This window comes from Vicugna pacos, chromosome 5, assembly GCF_048564905.1.
Source record: "Vicugna pacos chromosome 5, VicPac4, whole genome shotgun sequence".
Taxonomy (NCBI): domain Eukaryota; kingdom Metazoa; phylum Chordata; class Mammalia; order Artiodactyla; family Camelidae; genus Vicugna; species Vicugna pacos.
The window spans coordinates 63,127,252-63,138,917 of record NC_132991.1 but is presented as its reverse complement, the minus strand read 5'-3'; the positions used below and the strand labels follow the sequence as shown (position 1 = coordinate 63,138,917).

At 33.1% G+C, this 11,666-nt stretch overlaps 1 protein-coding gene across 5 annotated transcripts in view; it reads right to left on the bottom strand.

The window, feature by feature from the left end:
* The window catches only part of KANSL1L (KAT8 regulatory NSL complex subunit 1 like), a 113,600-nt gene that overhangs the window by 101,063 nt on the left and 871 nt on the right, over window positions 1-11,666 (bottom strand). Inside the window, exon 1 of one of the 5 annotated variants that reach the window (XM_072961343.1) lies at window positions 24-436. The exons of the other annotated variants lie outside the window; for them this stretch is intronic. The gene's annotated coding sequence lies outside the window, so the exon portion shown is untranslated. Of the gene's footprint in view, window positions 1-23; window positions 437-11,666 lie in introns of those variants that run through there. 5 annotated transcript variants of the gene reach the window in all.

Here is an 11,666-nt window from a genome sequence, read left to right as displayed (position 1 = left end):
ATAAAATTCAAAGTTGTCCTTACCATGGCCTGCAAAGCTCTGTATTATCAAGTCCCTGACTACTCTGACTTCTATAACCTTCTCCAGAAACACTGGCCTCTGTGCTATTCATGAAACACACTAAACAAGCCCTTGTTTCAGGGACTTTGTGCTTGCACTTCTCTCGGCCTGGGACAATTTTCCACAAATAAGATGGCTGGCTGCCTCACTTCATTCATGTTTCTGCTCCAGTCACCTCCTCAGAGAATCCTGCCTTGACTAATTATTTAAAATAGCTTTAGCCCCTCACTTCAGGATTCTCCATTCCCCTACACTCTTTTATTATTTCTTAGAACACTAACCACTATTTGATACTTTATTACATTCTAGGAAGGAATATAGTTTCAGGGTAGAACTCTATTTTGCTCAGTGTTCTAATCCCCAACACTTACAACAATGCCTGGCACACAAAAAATGTCAGATGTCTGTTCGCTGAATTGATTAACAAACAAACAAGTGAGTCGTGATTTTTAAAGATATTCCAGGACTTAAGTAATAATAAGGAGTAACAACACCTATTTCAATTATCATTTTTAAAATAAATGTTACAAACACAGCAATATATAAAAAGAATAGTATGTCACATCCAAGTGTGGCTTATGCCATGAATACAAAGCGCGTTCAACATAAAAAAATCAGTCATTAGGGGGAGGGTATAACTCAGGGGTAGAGTGCTGCTTAGCATGCATGAGGTCTTGGGTTCAATCACCAGTACCACCTCTAAAAATAAAGAATTAAATAAACCTAATTACCCCCCCCAGAAAACCTAAAAACTAAGTAAATAAACCTAAATTACCCCCCCAAAAAATGAAAAATTAAATAAAAATGTTTTAAATCAATCATTTAAATTCACTGTACCAAAAGACTAGAGAAAAAAAACAAAAAGCATTTGACAAAATCCAGTATCTGTTCATAATTAGTGAAAAAACTCAGCAAATTAGGAAAAGGAAGGAAATTGCTTAACTGATAAAGAGCATCTATACAAATGCCTAGCTTTAACTTCATAATTAATGATAAAAGACTGAATGCTTTGAGTGTAAGACTGGGAACGAGGCAAGGTGTCTGTTCTCATCACTCCTATTCATCATCACATTGGAGGTTATAGCCAGTGGAATAGAAGAAGAAAAAATTTAAAAAGTCACACAAATCTGGAAAGTAAAAGTAAAACTGTGTTTATTCATACATCATATGATTTCCTATGTAGAAAATCTGAAAGGATCTATAAAAAAAGCTCTTAGATCTAATGAGTTTCCTAAGGTAGAAGATATAAGGTAAAGATACAAAACTCATTTATATTTCCAGATACTGGAAATGGAAAAAAACAGACAAAAAAATTTTAAACAGTATTAATTCCAGTAGCTTAAAAACATGAAATACTTGGGTATAAATCTAACAAAATACGTGCAGGATCTATATACCAGGGGAAAAAAAAAAACACCAATGAAAAACTCAAGTAAGATAAATGGACTGATACAGTTTTCATGCATTAGTCAATATTGTTAAGATGTTAATCTATGGATTCAACACAATCCCAAACAAAATCTCACCATGACTTTTGCTAGCATCAATAAGCTGATTCAAAAATTTATATGGAAAGGGAAAGGAACGAGAATAGCTAAAACAAGAAAAGGAACAAAGCTGATGGACTCACCTTATTTACAGTAGTCAAAATAAGTGTGGATTGGCAAAAGAATGGACACATAAATCAATGGGAAAAAACAGAAAGCTCTGAAATAGACCCACACATATATGGTCAATTGATTTCTGACAAAGATATAATATCAATTCAATGTAAAAAGACTTAGTTTTTTTAAACAAATGGTTCTGGAACAATAAGACACCCATATGCAAAAACCCTAAGCCCCATACAATATAAAAAAATGTCTTATCTATCAGAATGGATCATAGACATAAACGTAAAACTTAAAACCATGAAACTTCCTTAAACAAACAAACAAGCAAACAAAAAAAATAGGAGAAAATCTTTTTAATATTGGGTTGAGCAAAGATTTTTTAGCTATGACACAAAAGATATTGATAAGAGAAAAAACTGATAAATTGGACTTCCTCAAAATTAAAATAAATATTAAATAAACACTTTAAAATTATTTCATATATATGATGAAGATAATATGTTCAAGAATTAGTGGAAATCAAGATGTGGATACTCCTGAAAGTCACTGAGTTTACCATTCAGGTCAACTCTGAATAACAGTTTCAACCATTACACAGTTTTAAACTATAACTATTTTCAATCGTGTGTTACTTAATTTTTATACATAATGGACAACTGGTTAGAGGCAGAATGCATACAGAATATTGATGGAGAGTATAAAATAATAATTCTGCAAATTTACCTCAAGATATCTCTGTTAGCTCCATAAAATGTACTCCAACCACATGATCAAAATTATTTTATAGCATCTAAAGGTGTCTCCAGTATTTCAGAAGCCAATTTAAAAAAATAGTGAAGATAGTGAAAAAGAAATAAAAAATTAAAAACAAGATAGTGAGAATAACTACTAGTAAGACCACCTGATTTTCATCTGGGTATAAATCTATCCATATCACAGCACGTTACTTACAGAGCAGTGCTTGAGAATGGCAGCTGAAAATCTATTCCATCTTTTAAAAACAAACTTTTTCCAAAAATTATGGAAATTAACCAGTTGACTTTTAAAACCAGAAAATGAAGAAACAGCCATAAATGTAGTTTTGTCCATTTCTGGTAGAAGCTAGATTTTAACCTCCATTTAAGATATATTTGATCTGAGATCAAACATTCAACAATTCAGTTACCAGATATTTATTGAAAAATGTGTAAGAGACACTATTCTAGGTACTAGAGAGATGGCAATGAGCAAGAAAAATAAGGTTTCTATTCTCTCAGAGCTTACATTCTAGCAAATGGTAGATAGAGAATACACAAATAAGAATAGACAAATAAGAAAATAAGAACATATGAAGTAAATAAGGGTTCCACAGTGTTTTTATAAAAATTAAACAAAGTGGAGTAATAAGAGCACGACTACATTGCGGGAGGAACCCGTTTAGATTTGTAGATGATGGAAGGCTTCTGTGTTGGTAACATCTGCTCTGAGACTTGAAATGACATTAATAAGCTAACCAAGATATGGGGTAAGAGCTTTCCAAGAAAAAAAGACCACTAATAGAAAGCTTTAAAGCAGGAATAAAGTTGGTGTGTTTGTGGAACAAAAATTACAAACATGTCTAGAACATAATGAGTCAGAGAGAGTAATAGAAAATAAGATCAGAGAGGTAAATAGGGCCCAAACCATGAATATTTTATGTTAAGTCAAAGGAAAGCCACCGAAGATATCTGAATGAAGGGGGAAACATAATCTGATTTATATATACATATATATATACATACATATATATATTTTTTTAATTATTCTGGTTGTTCTGTAGAGTAAAAATTTGTATTACACAAATAATGGAAACAGCTTTCAAGAACACAAGCAGGGAGACCAACAAGGAAGCTACTGAAGTAATCTAAATGAGAGAGAGTACTGGTGGCTTGGGCTAGTAAGATAGAAGAAATGAAAATGTATGAATCTAGGCTATGTTTTAAGGTAGAGTTAACAAAACTTGTGACAGCCAAGATTTTGTGGGGCTTAACGTAAAGAAAGCAATCAAGAACAACTCCTAGATTTTTGGCTTGAGCAACTGACTGGTCAGTGGTGCTATTTTCTGAAATGAAGCAGACATGGGAAGACAGAAGATTGAAGAAGAAAAATAAAAAGTTCGGTTGGGACTTACTGACTTTGAAGTGCCTATTAGCCAGCCAACTGAGGCAGGTGGATGAATAAGTCTAGAGTTCAAGCAAGAAGTCACAGTTTGAAATATTATTTTCGGAGTCACCTGCATATAAATAGTATATAAAGCAAAAGGACTCGAAAAGTTTATCAAGGGAGAGGGTATAGGCAAAGAAAAAAGGAGCCTAGGGGGTTCTCTCACATTTATATGAACAAAGGAGGAGCAACTACAAAAGAGGAAGAGCCCTAAAAGGAGACTTAAAATTTTTTGTCCAGTCAGTGAGATGGAAATTCCAGAGTGTATGAAATTGAGATTCCAAAGTGTTTAAAAATATACTAAAAAGACATGGGCAGCTACATCAAATGCTACAGTGAGGTCAAATAAAATGAAGATAAAGAAGTGACAGATGATGTATTACTTCCTAAGAAATCTGTTGAAAAGTCTTGCTTTTCCTTAGTTAAAAGTAAATTAAAGAAATACACAAATCCAACCTATACCAAATCCTAGCCTTCTGTGTAAGGGAAGGGAAATACCTAACCCTAGCCCCATCTAGCCTACCACTCCCACCTAAGAGGTGGAAATTCTGTGAAGCATTTGTGAAATTCACAGCCCAGGGACATAGGCTCCATAAAAGACAACCTAATCATCAGACTACAGAATACTGCTCCTGTCCCCCACATCTTACTAAAGACCTATTTACTGAGGTTCTTTTTACCAAATACATCATGTCCCATCTTTCAACAAGAAATTACAAAGCATACTAAAAGGCAAAAAACAGTTTAAAGAGACACAGCAAGCATGAGAACCAGACTTAGATATGGCAGGAAGGCTGAAATGATCAGACTGTGACTTTAAAAGAAATTAAATAACAAATTATGATTAATTTCCTAAAGGCTCTAATGGGAAAAGTAGGCAACATGCAATAACACATGCATCATGTAAGCAGAGTAATGGAAGTAGATGGAAATTCTAAGAATCAAGAAGAAATGCTAGAGACCAGTAACACTGTAACAGAAATGAGAATGCCTCTGATGGGCTCATTAGTAGACTAGACATGACTGAGGAAAGAATCTCTGAGCTTGAGGATATGTCAATAGAAACTTTCCAAAGTGAATAACAAACAAGAAAAAGACTGAAAAAATCTAGGAACAGAATATTCCAGAACTACCAAAGATGTTAACATACGTGTAATGGGAATACTGAAGGTGAAGAGAGACAAAATATTTGAACCAATAATGACTGAGAATTCCTCCAAATTAACGTCAGACATCAAATCACAGATCCAGCAGGAAATTCAGAGAACACAAAGCAAGATAAATGCCAAAAGTAAATTAAATAGCGTACGTTATTCAATAAATGAGGTACTGTATTAAAATTACATTACATGAAATACATATAATAATCAATAGCATGCTTACAACAAATAATAGTTCATTAAAAACTTTTTACTAAAATTTATTTATCACATATTTTCCCCACTAGAATGAAAGCTGCATGAAGGCAGGATTTGAATGCTTTCAATCACTGCTGTATTCTAAAATAACACAGTAAGCTCTTAATAAATATTTCTTCAATAAATATACAAAATAATAAAATCATTTAACATTTTTCAGGAAAAAATGTCATAAGATACCTTATTGTGAAAGGAGTCTTAAAGCTAGGAAATATTAGTATAGAACATTGCTGTCCAATGTGAGCTATCTAACTTTTAAATTTGCTACTAGACATGTTTTAAAAAGTAAAAAGAAATATATGAAATTATTTTTAATTTCACTGTACCCATTATATACAAAATATTAGGACTCCCACCTGTAATCAAAATAAAAATATCTTCATGAGATATATTCTTTTTTATGTGTGAAGTCTCAAAATCCAGTGTTTACATTTAGTGCAAACTCAGTTTGGACTAGTCACATTTCAAGTGCTCAACAGCCACATGTGATTACTGTACTGGACAGTACAAAGTATAAAGTATATGGTACCCCTAAGTAAACAGGAATCAACCATTAACTAAAATATTTCAGTTCCAAGTTCTTAGCCAAATACATTGTTTAGTATTTTTAAGCACCAATAATATTTTAGGTAATACAAAAAGAATATGGAAAACACAAATCCTCAGAGTTTTCTAAAAAGCATCTTGATCTTCTTATGAATATTCAGTTTCTAATTATTCTGGTTTCTAATTATTCCACTTTCAATTATGCACATATTGGGTGGAAAAAAAGTATTTGGATATTACCTAAATCTAAGAAATTTCTTTCTAGTTGCTAAAATATTGTGTTCTATTTACTCTCAGCACCACCATCATCTCTGATGATTATTTATTTTATATACCCAAGATACTTAAGCAAAATAGGTTCCTTCTCTAAAAAGAATTTAGTCTAATGATACACAACTTCAAAGAATCTGGAACAGATAAAACTGAGAAAAAAACCAAACAAATTCCCTTAACCATAACATACAGAAACTAAAAGAGTAAGCTAACAGGATTTAAGGAGCAAAACTGCAAGCAACTGTATCAGTACCTTCTCAAAGAAAGCAGATTATTTTAGATTATTTTGATTATCTGTCAAGAGGCAGTACTTCTAGATAATCTAAAAATCAATTGTATTTCCTGGACATGGATTTCACCTTTATGCAACAGAGTTTTCAACTTACATACCATTTAAGCAAAAGTAAATAAACAATAATAATTCTTTAGCATATCCGCAGCCCAGAAATTTTGGGAGTGGCACAACACACACACACACACACACAGACACACACACTCCACTGTAAAACTGTTACAGATAATCCACCAACTAAATAACCTTATAGGGGAAAGTCCAGATCTCGATATATATGCATTTTTCTTGTAAGTCTCATAAGAACTACCAAGAGTGAGGAGGTCTGAGTAAGACAAGTCAAAGTTTATGTCTTTAAATTATAAACATTTAAAAACTACAAAAAATCAAAACATTTTTTCTTATTGGTTAAATTAAATTTCATTATTATAAATAACATCAAATTAATTCAGAAAAATGCGAGGATTGTAAAGTTAAGCCTATACTATAAATTCTAATTTTTGGTCTACAATTTAATCCAAAGAACATTCATTGTGAATTAAGGAAGAAATTAGTTGTTCTGATATTATATTACTACAAATAAAAAGACTTGTCTTGTTGTCTCCAAAATACTTCCATACTTCCATTAGTTACTTAATCTTTATTTTTAAGGTTTATAAATCATATATGTTCATGAATTTAGCATTAATTAAATGCAATCTGATCCCTTGGACATCAATGTCACTATCATGTTATTTCTCAAAAGCTGCATGTACACAGTGAAATAATGATGACGTCAATAACTACTGAGTTTGAGTTGATCCCAACGCTTAGTAACCAGGTCTTTACAATTACTATACAGGTCATATATGCCAAATCATATTGGTATATGATCTAAAGAAAATCAGAAGTTTTCTAATCTACTCCATCTTCAGAGTTGAAACAATCTAGACAATCTAAGAACCACCCTTCCTCCTGAGAACAAACATTAAAAGTTAGAAACCAAATCTAATTTTCAGTCCCCTGAAATACTACTCCAGATTTTGACTCTGACTTATATTCTAGCATGCATACGTATATTCCGTATAGCCCATGGAAAATATCATATCCATATTTATCTCTAAACATTAAATTTACTCTTTCAATTGAAATCTGGATAATCCCAGTTCTCTTCAAAGCAGTAACACAAACTAGGAATAAAAGTATCATAAAGAAGGCAGATTCATCCTTAAGTTAAAAGAGGGTGAAGACTACCAACAGCATTTGGAGAGAAGGGAAAAGCCTGAAGCAGACATAAATTATTTCCACACTTACAACTTAACTGTGTTTCAGATAACTGATCCATTTAGTAACAGAGAAGGAGAAGGAAAAAAAGACAAGTTATTTTAGCAAAATTTGAGAAGCTGTTTCAAACATAACTGAACTATAAGGGGGCTAAAAGTTTCTAATTTATAACTCACAAAGTTAAATTAAATCAATCAACAAATTAAATAAATATATGTAATGAGAAAGAGTTTATATTGGTATAATTTTACTCCTCAAAAATGTAGGAATTAATGGAAGATATGAATACAAAATACACTGCTGTGTTTTCAAGATTTCTTGATGCCACAAATAGGCATTCTCAATTTACAGCAGCAAACACTGCAGTAATTGGCATGACCAAGGTTCAGTTAGCTCAGTATGTTGTACTCAGTAATGTTTACAGCCAGAACTTCTTCCACTTTGAAAACTATGCCTAAAAAGGAATTCTCTTTGAAGACTAAAGGAATTTAATTAAAGATAAAGCCACTTGGGTGGCCACATAACACATCAAACAGATTATACTTCAAACTTCAAGCAGAATTATTACTATTCAGTTATAAATGCATGACTCATAGGAATATAAATGAAGTCATTTTTTCTCTGTGTACATCAACTTAGATCCAGAAATTTACATTTAGAAGTGCACTATCACGTTTGCTCAGTCTATACATTTTGGCTCCAACTTAATTTTATGTAGCTAAACTCTGATTAATGATCTACTACCAAGTTAAAAAAAATTTAATTGCTTTAAACAATATGAGAATTCTTGGTCTTACAGGATTGGACATAAACAATAAATTAAAAGTTCATTAGAAATATTAACAAAGCCTCAATATTATAAATGAATGCACTTTCTCCCAATTCTGCAATACTTGAGTTGTCATATCCATACAGAAATAAAGTGTTTCTAAAAACCTAAAAATATCAAGCATTAAAAACTTTCATTATGAATTGTCTTCAGATTTTCATTACAGACTATCTACAGGCAAGTACATTACCATTTTTACCACTATTTGCTGGTTGTTTACTTATCTCATATATAAGGAGCACAGTTCAGTGAAACCTCTTCAGGACATTAAAAGGGAAAAAAACAGAAATCTTTTGGAAATGAATATACCTCCCTTGCCTTTTTATATCAAACATACTGAAAGTTACACAAAATTGTACTGATGACTCAGGGTCATCATTATCTACAGTATTCCATGTCAGTACTCTAATGCAGTAAGGACTTTAAGGATAGAGATATAATAGATATGTTTTAAAGTCAGTAAACTGGTTGCTAATTCCCTTTTAGCTGTCACTTCAGTTGCAAGCAGTCTCGTACCCTGCTGTCTCCTACACACAATTCTAAACCTGAAAAAAACAGCTTTCCGCCTCCTGCAACAACTAATACTGGACAGACAAATGTAAAAGGACAGGAATAGAGATTAGTAGGATTAATAACTGAACAAACAAAAATTACATATGACAATATAAGGTTTAGGTGGTACGTTAAAGGCAGTAAAAGATGTTATAAGCAATTAATAGCTGTGCTATCAAAAACAATTTTAATAGTGAAACAAAGGAACTTTACAGTAGACTTTTTTCTTTAAACACAGAAAAGGCTACAAGTGAGTCTAGAACAACCAAAATAAAATTTGTAAATGAATTCTACAGTAGATGAATGAACAAAGGAAATGAAATAGTCTTAAGTGATAACGATAAATGGAATCAAAACTGGTGGAGTTCTTGGATAATGCAGCAGTTAGACAACCGGAAGTTACTGGACCTTTCAGCAGACAACTGTGATAATACCAGTAAGGCCCACCCTGAATGGAGAAGTACTCAAAGTAATGAAGCAAACAATAATGGTGTATTGCCAACAATGCACTGCTAAATTGTGTAAGACAAAATTTCCTGACCTTTCAGAGGTCAAACACACAAATATTAATAGCCAACCAGCAAATACTTACTGAGCACCCACTATGTGATTTGCAGCACATCAAATACAAAATATACTCTCCCTTGAGCAGCTTATAAAAAAATAAAAGATACATCACAGATGTATGTGAAAAAAATTTTTAATGCAAGTTAAAGCAAGGTTTTTTGTTTTATTGCTAACACCAGATAAATTAAACATGTAATGTGAGGCATGCTCATACACTAGATGAGTATTAAAACTACAATATTCTGGAAGGTAATTTGGTGATTTACAAGAGCCTTAAAACACAGACACACACACACACACACACACACACACACACACACACACACACACACACAGACTTCTACCTAGTAATAATTCCTTTTTTAAAAATCTAGGGGAAAATTTTTCCAAAGATTTATGTAAAATGTTATTGTCTGTAGTGCAATCTGTATCAGCAAAACATTAGAAATATCCCAAAGATTGCCAATAGGAAAAATTTTAAATATGATAGTTACATAACATTAAGTTGCCAAAAATAATTTTTTCAAATACTAGCGACATGGGAATGTTTACAAGGTAAAGTTAAAACACTGCATGGTAACAGTTTTAGGTAAAATACACCAATATGCACAGGAAAATAGAAATACAAATTATTTGTATTGTTCTTATTTGCACTTGTCTTCATTTTCCCAATTATTTTGTAATAAATAAGATTATTTAACAAAATAAGCAATTGTTATTTGAAAAGGCACACATCACGCACACAAAGTAAATGTAAAAAGTCAATGTGAAAGAAGTGGCCTGGATTAAGAAAAATTTCATGTAAAAAATTAACCCAGAAGGGCTGGGTAAGAGAAGTAATGATAATCTATCTACATTAAAACTATGAGGAAATGGTAGCGACCTTGACACTGCTCTGACTAAAGCAGGTGGAAAATGACGGAAAATTAAAGACAACAGTTATAACAGATTTTGAAGATACTCAAATATATCCTACATCATGATCCATTCGTTGATTATATTCTTCAAGTATGCTGGCTTTAAAAAAAATAGACTTTTGTTATAAAACTGTACTATCCGGCAATTTCTGTATTTGTTGGTAAAGATTATAAATCACTCTTACTAACACAAGGTATTCGATTCTCGTAACAACCTCTCAAGGCAGAGACAGTGTTATGAAACTATTTACAAGAGGAAACAGATTGGGATCGGAAAGGTTGTAACTTGCCCAAAGAAACAGCTAGTAAGAATTGGAAACAGCCGAGATCACTCACTGCTAAGCCTCTTTCTCAAGCAATCTACATTCCAGAACACCAGGTTTTTCTTATGTTGAATTATTTTTAGAGCCACTTTTTCCTAGTCGAAAACACTGCCGGTTTTGTCCGTAGTACTGGGCTCACTTAGATTGTTGCTAACAAACCTGCCCCATTCTGTCAGTATTTTAAAAACATTCCTACTGACCCAAACTCAGCACGAAGTTAAGCAAACTGGTTAAGGAAAAACGAAGGAAGCTATCCTGTTAAATCTTGCCAGCTGACTAATGTTCGAGGAATCAAAAAGTAATGTGCTTCCCACATTAAAAAAAAAAAAAATCAATCCCCCCACCCAATCTCGACCGCTGAAGGGAGGGGAAGGGAGGAGAAAGGAGGGGAAGGGAGGAGTGGATCTGCCCGGGGTGAGCTGGGAACGAACCAAACACTAATTCTCTCGGAATAAGAAAACATCACACAAAGGTCCAACCAGTGCCTTCCCTCTTGGCTGTAAAGCTAGCCTCTTCCTTCCAGTCGTTTCTTTAATAACCAGAACGTAGTCATGTATTTCTTGCTACCAAACACCACGTATTCTCAAATTTTCCAGCAACATCCATCCCTTCAGCACAGAGAAGCGACACAAACTTGGAAACCACTGATCAATAGTTCTCTAGATTCCTCTTTATCCCACGTAATTCTAAAGGCAAATCAAAGTCTGCCTGAAATAAATGGAAAATAAATAAAAGCGAGGGTCACATCTAACGCAAACGGCTCCGCCTCAAAGATGCCCCAAAACAGCCTTCACCACAACCGCACCGGGCGAGGCGCGGCCGCCGAAGCAAG